Here is a 12,290-nt window from a genome sequence, read left to right on the forward strand (position 1 = left end):
TATTAATGCATTAATTCAAAAGGTTATTCCTTGATCTTTTATGAATACAAGAGTAAACAAAGAAAATTAGATACTTTTTTCTTTTTGTGTGTTTTTTTCTGTGATCAATTCTGTAAATGAATTCTCAACTATATATAGACGATTCAAGATTTAGAAAATCTTTACAGAATCTTTCAAGATTTAGTGTATCTTTACAGAATTTTTCTAATTCGTATTTTTACTAAATCTTTTAAGAATCTTTACAAAATTTTTTCAAGATTTATAGAATCTTTTCAAAATTTGGAGAATATTTATAAAATCTAATCAAGATTTAGAGAATCTTTATAAAATCTATTTAAGATTTAGAGAATCTTTTAAAATCTTTTCAGATTGATATTTTTACAAAATCTATTTAAGAATTTATAGAATCTTTAGAATTTATAATAACTATGGATCAAGGAAAAACCTTTGGGTCTGGGATGTTATTACTTAATGGGTGTACACTTCGTACCTCCTAACCCATTATCAAGTTCATAACATATCCCTCAATTCACTAAATTAAAAACAATACATCTATAAAATTTAGGTATTCTTTATTATATCTTATAATAGTTTTTGTTTTTCTCCATTGTTATGCATATTCAGTTTCTTTGTCTTGCATTGAATGATATTCAAAACATTACCCCAGGTCTTCTCCTCTTAAATCTCTTGAGTTTGGCCTGCTCTAAGACTACCCCAGTTAATTAACATGTTGTTTAATGTTTTTTGGTGTTTGAAAAGCGTGTCCATATCATGTCACTTTAATGTAAATTTATGAAGGTTATCTTGGTAGACCGGAACTTTTTGGGTAAATGATCAATTATTTGAATACAACATGGATTCCAAGATAAACCAAAGATTGAGGACAAGAAATTTGTGGAAATGCAGCCGTACACACAATCATTAAGAAGCTCTGATTCTCCTTGGCAAGGGTTCAACAATTTAAGTATGTGGAAACATTCAGAGAGTGCATATTATATGATAAATTAATAAATTATTAATTTAAAGATATTCATATATTACTTTCTAAATTTCGTTTTTAAAATCCATTTTTAATTGATGTTGACACATTAAACTAATAAACTTGTCAAGTGCATTGTTTTGAATTAAAGATTGTTCAATATACATGATTTTAGATTTCTCACTATAAAATGCCCAAGGATAAGTTTTAAAATCACATCAACTATGACTTCTAAACTAAAAGTTGTTAAAAAAAAACCATGAGTCCATGACGAATCAACAACAAAAATTGTTATACAAGTATAAGATAGATTATCCAGGTGTACCAAACAAAATTTGGTGCAGTGGGTTGACAAAACTTTTGATCTGAAAGTTAGTCAAACTACAATATAAAACACTCTCAAAAGATCATTGAACACTTCGCAACTTTTTGTTACAATACGAGATATAATGCGTCAACTCTTACATGCGATGAGAAAGTTTAAAGATGAACTCAATTAGATTCAAGTTTCAAAACAACTAGTGACTATAGCTTCATTATTTTACTAGACAATGTTAAAACTTTGAAATATTTAAAAATTATTAATTTATAGTTTTATTGGGACTAATATATTTACATTAGGGTTTCAAAAAGTTATATCTTATTATTTATATGATGGGGTCCGATTTTATACTGGTCCCAAGTTGGGACCGGACAAATTAGTTATATCGAGGTTATTAAATTATCGAGTATTAAATTATAAAGGTTCTACTGTACCTCTAAAATTAACTTTTAACTTCACATATCAAGTTAAACAATTTGTGATTGTAAAAAGAGTGAATCATTTTATAATTGGTCTTTTATTTTGTTTTATCAAATAATTTTTACTCATCACAAACTATACATTATCGTTCTAATATCAAATGTTTTAGTCTTCGCAATTATTTTGCAAACTCGGTCAACAATGTATGTGTAACTACTAATTTTGCAAACTCAGTGACTTTGAGCTCTTTTGCTGCTAAACGGATGGATGGGCTTATGCTTGAGAAGATGCAATCATTGCGGACTTTATATAAGGTCCAAAACGACCAAACGTAAGAGAGTATGATCAGGTTGAAATACCTACATTTTCGGGGACCAATTTTATATTTTTTCTTTTAAATGCCATATCCATATATGTTATCAATATCCATATAATGTTATCAAAATGTTAAAAAATATATATATAATGTTATCAATCAGTCATTCACATACCACCTAAATTTCTGGAAAGAAATTACGTTTATATTGGAATAACTTTATAGTTAGGGAATCTATTAATTTTTTTGCATATTCTTTTTGGATTTTCAAGTCTTCGATGGTAAGTATAAGTGAGACTTGAAATTAGGCTTTTATTAGTGTCCCATTTTCCGCCGTATGCACTAGAAATTAATCGAAGATTCCTTAGCTGTCCATTTTTATTTCCACCACCGGCCATCACCATAATATGTTTGGCACCTTCTCCATCTCTGCATCAAATCAAATATAACATATTTTTCTTATATAAAGTTAGTCAAATATTATTTATCAAATATATGGAGTAAAAAAACAAGTAACTTAACTACAGATTTCATTAAAACTAATTGTAAGATTTTTTTTATTTTTCCTTTCTGGAAGGCAAGAGTAATAAAACTTTAGTAGTGCTAAACTTTTAATATTTCCCTTACTATCATCTTATATAGTAGCTATATTTCCATTTGAATTTTTCTACTTTGATTTACTTTTCATGTTTAATCTTACTTTGATTTATTTTCCTTTTCAATCTCAAGATCCTTTTTTTTTAGTTATTTGTGTTAAATGTATCAAGTAACTGAATGTATAATAATATTCATATTTATTAGTAAATAGATAATTGACGGTTATTTTTTTGATATTATTAAAAAACACAAAATTTGACTAAATACATTAAGTTCTTAATTATAAAATATATTATGCAAAAAAAATAAATAAAAATGGGGCCTTACTTTGATTTACTTTTCAATCAACGTAAAATCATTTCTATCTTTCATAAGTTGATTTGCTTGTGAGCTCGACTCACTAAAACTCTGACTCAAGTTGAACCTAACAAGCATTTCGAATCAAGTCGAGCATAAATAAGCTTCGGGTGACTCCAATCTTAACAGGAAGCTAGATTAATAAATGAGTTCAAACCCGAACTCAATACACCAAACTTGATTAGAGCTCAACAATTTTTTAGTTTTTAAATAATTGCATTATCTAGAAACCTAGGGTTTTTTTTATTTATTTATTTTTACTATTTAGGTTTTTATAACTAAAGTAACTTTACCTAAATAAGAATAAGGTCATCTTAACCTTTCTCTTAAACCGTTGAGGTATTAGACCTTTGACTAGACATTCTACCTTCTCAATAGGACCAATACCACTGCAATGTGCTCGAATAGTCCATTGAGATACTGGAGTCCAAAAGCCATATAGTATGGATGCATGGACAGAGCTAAGGTGTGGGCAGTTGTCCCCACTCCAGTCCTGGTACAATGTAAATTTTTTTATTTAAATGGTATATTTATAATTTGTCTTCAAAAAAATAAAAAATAAAAGGGAAATACATACAAATGTTACATTCGTTGTCATAAGTCTATTATTTGGAAGTTATTGGTCTTTGAAGCATTAGTTTTGAGATAAATCTCTCTATTGAGATAGTATAGCTTGAGTTTTTTTTCTGACAGGAAGAAAAAAATTGGCTGAAGAAAGAAATTTATTTATTTGAGTATATAAATATGTAATACATTTATAATGTAGCTGTATGTGAAAGAGTTATTTTCTTTCAAATTATTATTATATATGTTTACTACAACCAACTACTAATAATAATCGTAATAGTCATGTAAGAAAAAGATAATTGTTTCATACATACTTAAATATTTGGGTTTTTTTTTTTTAATTAATGTTAATGAGAGTAGCTAGTAACATCATTTATTTTAGGCGCTTATTTTCTATTCTCTAGCTAGGACCCAATTCCTTTTAATATTATCGTATATCTCTTATAAATATGAAAAACGACTTTTAAATTTACCCCATAATAAAAAGTTTCTGACTCCGTCCTATATGGATGGGCCGTTATTTCTTTACTTTTATAACACACTAATATAGTAGATCATATAGTTGAATCTATTGACATGCTTGAGAGTATATTCATATTCAAAGATTCGAACAAGAAATGATAGTAATGCAACACCTGTTCGTTACATTTTCTATTTAGCTTAATTCAAAATGTAACATATGGTACCACTATTTTACTCATAGATTACAAAAAAAAAAGTACTAGTGGGCTAGTGGCCAAAAATGAGTAATCAGAACCCAATATGACCACCTGCAAGGCTGCAATTCCAGACCCTCATCATATGTCCAACCGGCCAGTAACTATAAATGCAAAGTTACGACCACCAAATTTCTTAATACTAAATACGAGTAACCAACTTCCACCAAATTACCAACAATTCCCCACAACTTAGAACAAAAAAAAGGACTTCCAATTTCATTACTTCATACATCAATATGCAGTTATGCACATATCCTAAAAAAACCTTCCTTTTTTCCAAAACTAATCCTCCAACACAATACAAAACCAACCCAGCGAAATACAATATTTACCTTCCAGTCCCTCTACTTTTTCCCACTATTCTTCTTCATTATGGACTCAATCCTTTGCAATTTCAAATCATTCTTAAACTTGTTAATAAAATCATCAGCCTTTGCATCAACCTCCACGTCATCCCCGTGTACGTCTTCCTCGTCCATCGCCGCCGCCGCTGCCTTTCTTGAAGTCGCCGGCCGGCGAGCCTCAACCTTCTCTACACTTTCAGTATTAGAAAAACCAACTTTCATACTCGCCGATTTCCTCATCTTCGCCGCCGCTGGCTTTGCCGGAACCTTCGCCGCAAGTCGCCATCGGACTTTGATCTGTCCACGTGTCCCCCGCCGCTTTTTAATTTACTATAGACGTCATCCAAACTCTCGAACTCATCGGTTTCTTCTTCAAAATCCGAATCTTGACGGTTCACTTCGTGGGTCGGGTCAAAATCGAAATGGGTCATCTCTCTTTCTTCATGGGTCGTCTCAAAATCGAAATTTGTCAAACCCCTTTCCGTTTCTTGGCCTGAATTTAACAGATCATAATCAAAACGGGTCATTTCAGTTTCTTGATGGGTCGGGTCAAATTCGAAACGGGTCCCATCCATTTCTATTTCTTCACCCGGATCAACCGTATCGAAATCGAAATGTTGATATTGAAGTGGTTGATTGAAGACAAACTGTGTAGCAGCTACTTCTAATGGGTTTTCTTGATAATGGATATCCGGGTCGGATCCGGGTGGGGATATTTGTGAAAAGTTGAAAGATTTGATACGGTTAATGATAGATGGAGATCTAGATACTTGTGTTTGTTATTATTATTAGAATCTTGTTTTTGCTTTTGTTCTTGTTGTTGTTCTTCTTCTTGTTGTTCTTCTTGTTGGTTATTGTTGTTTGTGGGCAAATTTGAGGTAAAAACAATAGTGGCTATCATGACATTGAGGAGGATGAAGAAGACAGTTGAGGTAAACCAACCATTGAGGGAAGTCCAAATTGAAGATGGAACAGAGATTGTAGTTTTTCTTCCATTTTTGGGAAAGGTGGAGTGTGAAAGATTGTCAAAATGTGTGTGTGTTTGTGTGTGTGGGGAGGGGTTAAAATCAAAAATGAGTGTGTGTGTGTGTGGTAGTGTGTGGAATGAGAGAGAGAGAATTGGAGTATGTAGTAGTAGTGTGTGTAGTGATGGGGTTGAGTTGGGTGAGATATTTTCTCATTTTGCAATTTTATAGGTGCAGTATTTGACTACTTGTTCTTATCATTGACACATAATAAATGTTGGAAAATGATAAATTCATTGACAATTTATTATTCTTTCGATTTTTTTAACAACAAGATACAAATTTTATTACACCCAATTAATTTTTACTGATAATCCTAAAGGCTGTCACTAACAAAACCAATAAATGTTCAATCGAAAACAAATACTAACAAATACTGAAGTTTATGTAAAAACAAGCTTTTAACTTATATACTTGTAAAATGGGTAATGAACTAATGATAATTGGTAGACAAATGTGTTTAGATCCTTGGATGAACGGCTAAACAACAATAAAACTTAATGTCACATTTATCAAGTTAGGAGCATTTGGAACACACCCTATTAGGTCTCCTTATAGGAACCTATTTTTAACTCACTATTTATCAGTTTCTCTTTCTTCTAAACGCATCAAGAACACCCCTTCCTTATAACTCTCACTTCTTCCCCTCACATCATCTTTTCGGGCCCCACTTTCCTTCACAAAATGCGTGTCTAAAAATGAAACAAACGAAAAGGACGCAACATAGGACGCACTAGTGCTAATAGTATCCAAAATCTTGGTGGCGTCAGATGTAGCCTAGACGTCTTATAACGACATGCCTTACTATCTAATTTTATGCAAGAACAATGAATATGAGTAATGATTATTATTTATTAGTTTACACATACGTTTGGATCATCGGATGACTGACTCGAATTCATGCAATCATGAAAGTTTATGTCATCGAATTACCTTATATAGAAGGGAAGGGATTTCTTCAAGTTATTTTCTCTACTTTGAGTCAAGTAGGAAAAATCATGACTTTTGAATGAAAATCAATGACCAAGTATCAAAGATGATTATTGAATCTTGTTCCTTGATTTTCAATCAAAGTAATCATGTTAGGATAACTTGAGAGAATTTTCTCTATATAAAATGTGTTATAAAATAAGGATGTTGGAGAATGGGATGATCGAGCAGCAAGGGAAAGGATTGGATATTTTAATTGTTATGATTTTGGATTGAGGGAACTTAACTACTTTTGGGTTTAACTACATTAGCAAAATAATCTCATGGCAGACCATAAAAACTTAGGGGCACAAGTGCAATCGGTACAAAAAATTGGTACTTTCCATCGGCTAATCGGTTCCTTATACCATCTTCATCGTCTTAAATTGGGAAGGGCTATCAGCGAGCAACATTGGTCATATGGAGCCAATGCTAGTGAACGTTAGGAATGTTTTTTTTTTTCTTTTTTCAAACCTTTTAAAATTTTAAACATTTACCTTTTTTTTTTATAAAATACACAAAAATAATAAAAATCCTACCCTTTTACTAAGAAAAAAAACAATACATTGCTTAAAAAACACATTACATCTCTACTACCTAATAAAAGAAATCACCCCCTCCCCTAATAAATTTTTTCTGTCTTTAAAATTACTTATTTACCCTTGGACTTATCTTTTTTGGTTTTTTTTTCCTTTTTTAAATATTTCACTATCTATGAGAAAGACATTACTAATGGCAAGGTTGCGGAAGTCGCTAATCGTTCCCAGGTCGGTCGACAAGCGAGTTGGGAGTACTCGGGTGTATGCGGTGAGTACTCGGGGTTCAAAGTGGCCAAATCGGGGAGTACTCGGAGTAATCAGCCAACTCGGGTCGACTTGACACCATACTTTGTAGCGAGTACTCGGAGAGTACTCGGCTCTACTCGGTGAGTTTTACAACAGTGACTAATGGTCAACATCCTCACATGCCACAACAAATTGGCCATTAAATTCATTCCTTCAATTCCTACGCCTACGTACAAAATATTTAGAATATAATATATTGTTTTACAATTTACTTTTTACTTTTTAGTTAGTCTTCATGATCATTTTGATTACGTAATATGAGTAATAATATAATCTATATCTATACTCCTTATTTAAACAAATCCCCCCTATTAATTATTTTCTGTCTTTGAAATACCTTATTTGTTATTGTATATTTTTTATTCTCATAATACTCTCTGCACCCTAAAATCAGTCACGCTACTGTCCCTCTTTTGTAACCCGCATTTTTGTTGACGCTGATATGGAAATTACTACCATCAACCACTGTCACTTCCGCCCACCGCCGCAGTATACCGCCGCTACATCGTGCGGGTATCCATCTAGTATCTATTAAAAACACACAAAAATAAAAGTATATTTCCTAAAATGAAAAGCATAATACATTGACCACAATTTTTATTTGGACGAACTTCCAATAGCAAAGTTTTCAAAATCCTTGACATACCAAGGTTTTCACCCAGGTGGACACTTAACTTTATTGACGAGTTTTTCTTCACCGTAATTTTCAAATTACGTTTCAGCCCACATGAATTGCTCTCCCAACTTATGACCGACAACTCAAATGTATTTAATAACGCGTTACGTCTGCGGAACTTCTCCTAAATTTTGTAAAAGAATATTAATAGTAATAATTCGAATAGAAACAGAACAGTGAGCATAAGATAACACCATCGGTCCATCAGATCACAGATGAAATGTTTAACAAGGACCATCTTTTTTTAATGAACCAGTTTCAATTGGATAGATTGATTATATTGGGCGACTTTTTAACATGTTTTTTCTTTTTTTGTTTAATAGGCGCATTGATATTGTGTACTTTTACCATTTGTAGCTGTTGACTATAATAAGTCTACAATCTAGCTACTTGCTAACAGTAACTACCGAATTTTGGTTGGCAGCCAAGCTAGAAATATTCAAAGTTAGAAATACTCTGGGATCAAATTTGGTGGGATCATGATGAAGTTTATCATATTTTTCTCTATATTTTCATATTTATTGATCTGTGTTTTTCGTAATCTGAATTTTATGACAGATTTTTGGTTTGCCCAAACTTCCTAATTTAGATAGGGGTTAATTTAACATAGAAAGATAAACCTTTTTTTTTTTTTTTTTAACAGCGAAAGATAAAACCTTTTACTAGTCATTTAACTTCTCTTTCAAAATTTTGTTTTTAATCCCCATACAAGCTAACATCTAACTTATTTTTGCGCAGCTGGTATATTGATTCAAACAAATTAATAACATCTATATGACTTAAACAAGGTTAAGGACTTAAGGTCTTAAGGTATTGAGTCTCTTTAGACCTGACAGTTATTAATTTCAAATCAATAGAGCTTGGTTTTGCAAATTTAAGTTTGTAATTAATAGCTCGAATTTGAAATTTAGTTATTTAATTTGGGATTTGCGCTGATCTTGCTAAGACTGTTAATTTGTTGGCTGAGGAGAATATTATACATATATACCTAGGGCTGTCAATGAGTTCGGGTTGGCAGGTTCGGGTTGGCGGGTTTGTGGGTTGGAAAACTCTGACCCTAACCCAACCCACTAAAAATTTCAGGTCAGAAATTGCAACCCTGACTCACAACCTGTCAACCCATCACCCAACCCATATGACCTGATAAGCAAATATATATAAATATAAAACGGAATAAATCAACCAATATAAAGCTCTATCATTGATGCGTAAGTTGAAAACAAAAAGTATCAAAAATAAGAAAGAAATACGATGGTATTGTTAGAACTTGGCACAAAGTTAATAAACTTACCATCTCACCCAACATGAGTTAGCATCTCACAAAATTTTGACATTCTTTTATTTTAGATGTGAAGTTACTTTAGATTAGATATATACAAAATGGGAATATGGCGTATGGATAAATAGATAGTAAGTATAAAATATTATATATAAATCTGTTGAAATAATACAAGATCATTTAAACATGTTTATTATTTTAGTTATTTATGTTTGTTGGTTGAGTTATGCAGGTACAAGAGAAGTTGAGGGACTATTCTGGACAATAGAAGGAAGAAGATGTGTTTAGTGTTCAAGTCTAGAAGAAGAAGGTGTATTTGGAAAGTTGGTAATATATATTCAGCCATAACTCCATATTAGAGATACTTCACATATTGATCGATCAATTTTTTCTGCTGCTCATATTTTTCTTTTCCATATTCATACTTCTGTATATATAGATCAATATATATCATTGATCTATTTTCTCATATATGTAATATCTAATCATAACCTATATGATTGGATAATTGTAATAATAAACTAATTCTTATTTCTCATCTATAATAATAAATCTCATCATATAATTTCTGGTGAATTAATTGTTTATCTGGTTGTTGATTCAAAATCGTTCAAAATCAAATATTTTTAAGATGTTGGGTTGGCGGGTCGACCTGACAACCCAACAACCCAACTTGAACTCAACTTGAAAAAATTCAGGTTGGCGGGTTCGTGGGTTGGCAGGTTGGTGGGTCGAAAATCCCCAACCCTAACCTGACTTTTTTTTGGTTGGGTTCGGGTTGGGTTTCGGGTTGGGTCGAGATTGCATAATGGTGACTGGTGTCTATCTATCTATACTAAAAGTCTAAAACTAAAAGAGAAAGTTGAGGGTATATTTGGTATTCCTAATCTCCCTTCTTAGGTCTAATTCTTCCTCCTAATTAATCTAGCTCTCTCCTTTTTTCAAGGTTTTTTTTTTCCTTTTTTTTTTTTTATTAAATAGATAGATAGTTATAGTTAAAATCTATCATAAATCTTTTTCTATCAAAATAAATTTTTTAAATTTACAAAATATATATTATCTTTTAAACTCTCACAAAAAGTTATTATATATACAGCCTAAATAGTATTTTATTAATCATTTTTCATAATTCCCCTCTTCATTCTATCTTTTTAAAAAATCATGGTCATAAGTCATAACTTCTCTACAAAATATATATACGTTTTTTATATCACTTTAATTTAATTTTTGCCATTTTGTTCATCTTTGTTCATTATTTGATACTAAATTGTTATGTTATTGTTATTTTTTAACTCTTTTAATTTATTTTGTTGTCAATTGTAGGTTGATCATGGTTTCTTCTTTTACAAAAGGTTTTATTTTTTAAAATTTTTTTTGCTCATTAATTTTTTTTGCTCGCTATTTACATTTTTTTAAAAGTTTAGAATATGACATATATTTCATTATTTTTTGTTAGATGAAAAGAAAACAACGTTGGTTCATGTTGAAGATTTGAATCTAATACATGTTATCATTTTGATTTTTGTTGATATATATTTGAGACTACCCGTCTATCGGACAGGTCTGAGACTAAAGAGTATATATGTCATGTTTTTGGCATGATGTATGGGCCGGGGAGACCCCTTTGGAATCTCATTTAGATGCTTTAGAAGCTAATGAAGCAACGCGCTGATAAGTGAGACCAAAGGCGGTCAGGCGGATACAATGAATAACTAAGGTGGTCACCGTCCCACCCTTAATCCATTTTCGTGAGTGATTTTTTTCTTCCTTTTTTAACAATTTTTATTTGGCCTCCGAAGTTTTAATGGAACTGATTTAAAGACTGTTTAAGGCAAGAGCATGAGAAGATAACTTTTAGGTTTTCATTACTATTTGACACCTTATATATTTGGCAGATCTAAAACTAACATAGTAAGGAATGAGATCTCATTCTAATTGCATCAAATTCCATTAAAGTTTATGAACTAAACGCGATCTAAGTTTCCTTATGTTTTAATGGAATATGAGAATGTAAAGACATGAAAAAAAAAGGATATGAGGGGATAAGTTTTAGGTTTTTACTACTATTTGACACCCTATATTCTTTGAAGACTTTCTTTTTTTCCCCTCTAGTTTTATAACTTCTCATTTAAGCTATAACTTTGACTAAGTATTAGTTAGCATTCTTATAGAAAATATATTATGGGTTTCTTCCACCATATATTTTTTTATACATACAATTATATATGGGTATTGTTTACCTAAAAAAAAATTTAGGCCCCTTACCTCGTAAGTTTTTGGATCCGTCACTGGGTGAGACGGAAATGTATGTTCGTGAGGATGGAGAAGGCACATTAGCTTTGGGTTTAAAGAAGAACAGGGTTGAGCATCTTGCTAATGTTATTTTAGTGATTACAATTTCGAATGGTAATGTTCTTGGAGGTGGTCTTGGGAAGGTTGTAAGGAATTTTTGGTAAGCTGATAAGCTCCATTTGCAAAAAACTGATCGCATATTTTAATAAGCCCATTGAGCTAAAGTATTGTTACAGGACAAAGTATTGTAACAGCCCATTGAGATATGACCGTATATCTTCCTAATAAGCCCATTGAGCTAATTAAGCTTGAAAGCTGCAACGCAAGGCTTTAAAGTATTTTAACAGGCCAAACAAAATTAAAAATTCACGACCGTCAAGGAAATGCATTTCGATTCCAAGAACGCATGATAAAAGTCCACAACATCATGGTTAAAATTAGTGTTTACAAGAATTTAAACATAAAGATGGAGACATGACCATAAATGTTGGGAGGTTAAAAAGAGAGCCAAATTGACAACCATCAGCAGAAAAATGATTGACCAAATTGAACTTTCCTGTCAAAGCCAGAAAGAGGGATGTTA

The sequence above is a fragment of the Erigeron canadensis genome, chromosome 5, assembly GCF_010389155.1.
Source record: "Erigeron canadensis isolate Cc75 chromosome 5, C_canadensis_v1, whole genome shotgun sequence".
In the NCBI taxonomy this organism is placed as follows: domain Eukaryota; kingdom Viridiplantae; phylum Streptophyta; class Magnoliopsida; order Asterales; family Asteraceae; genus Erigeron; species Erigeron canadensis.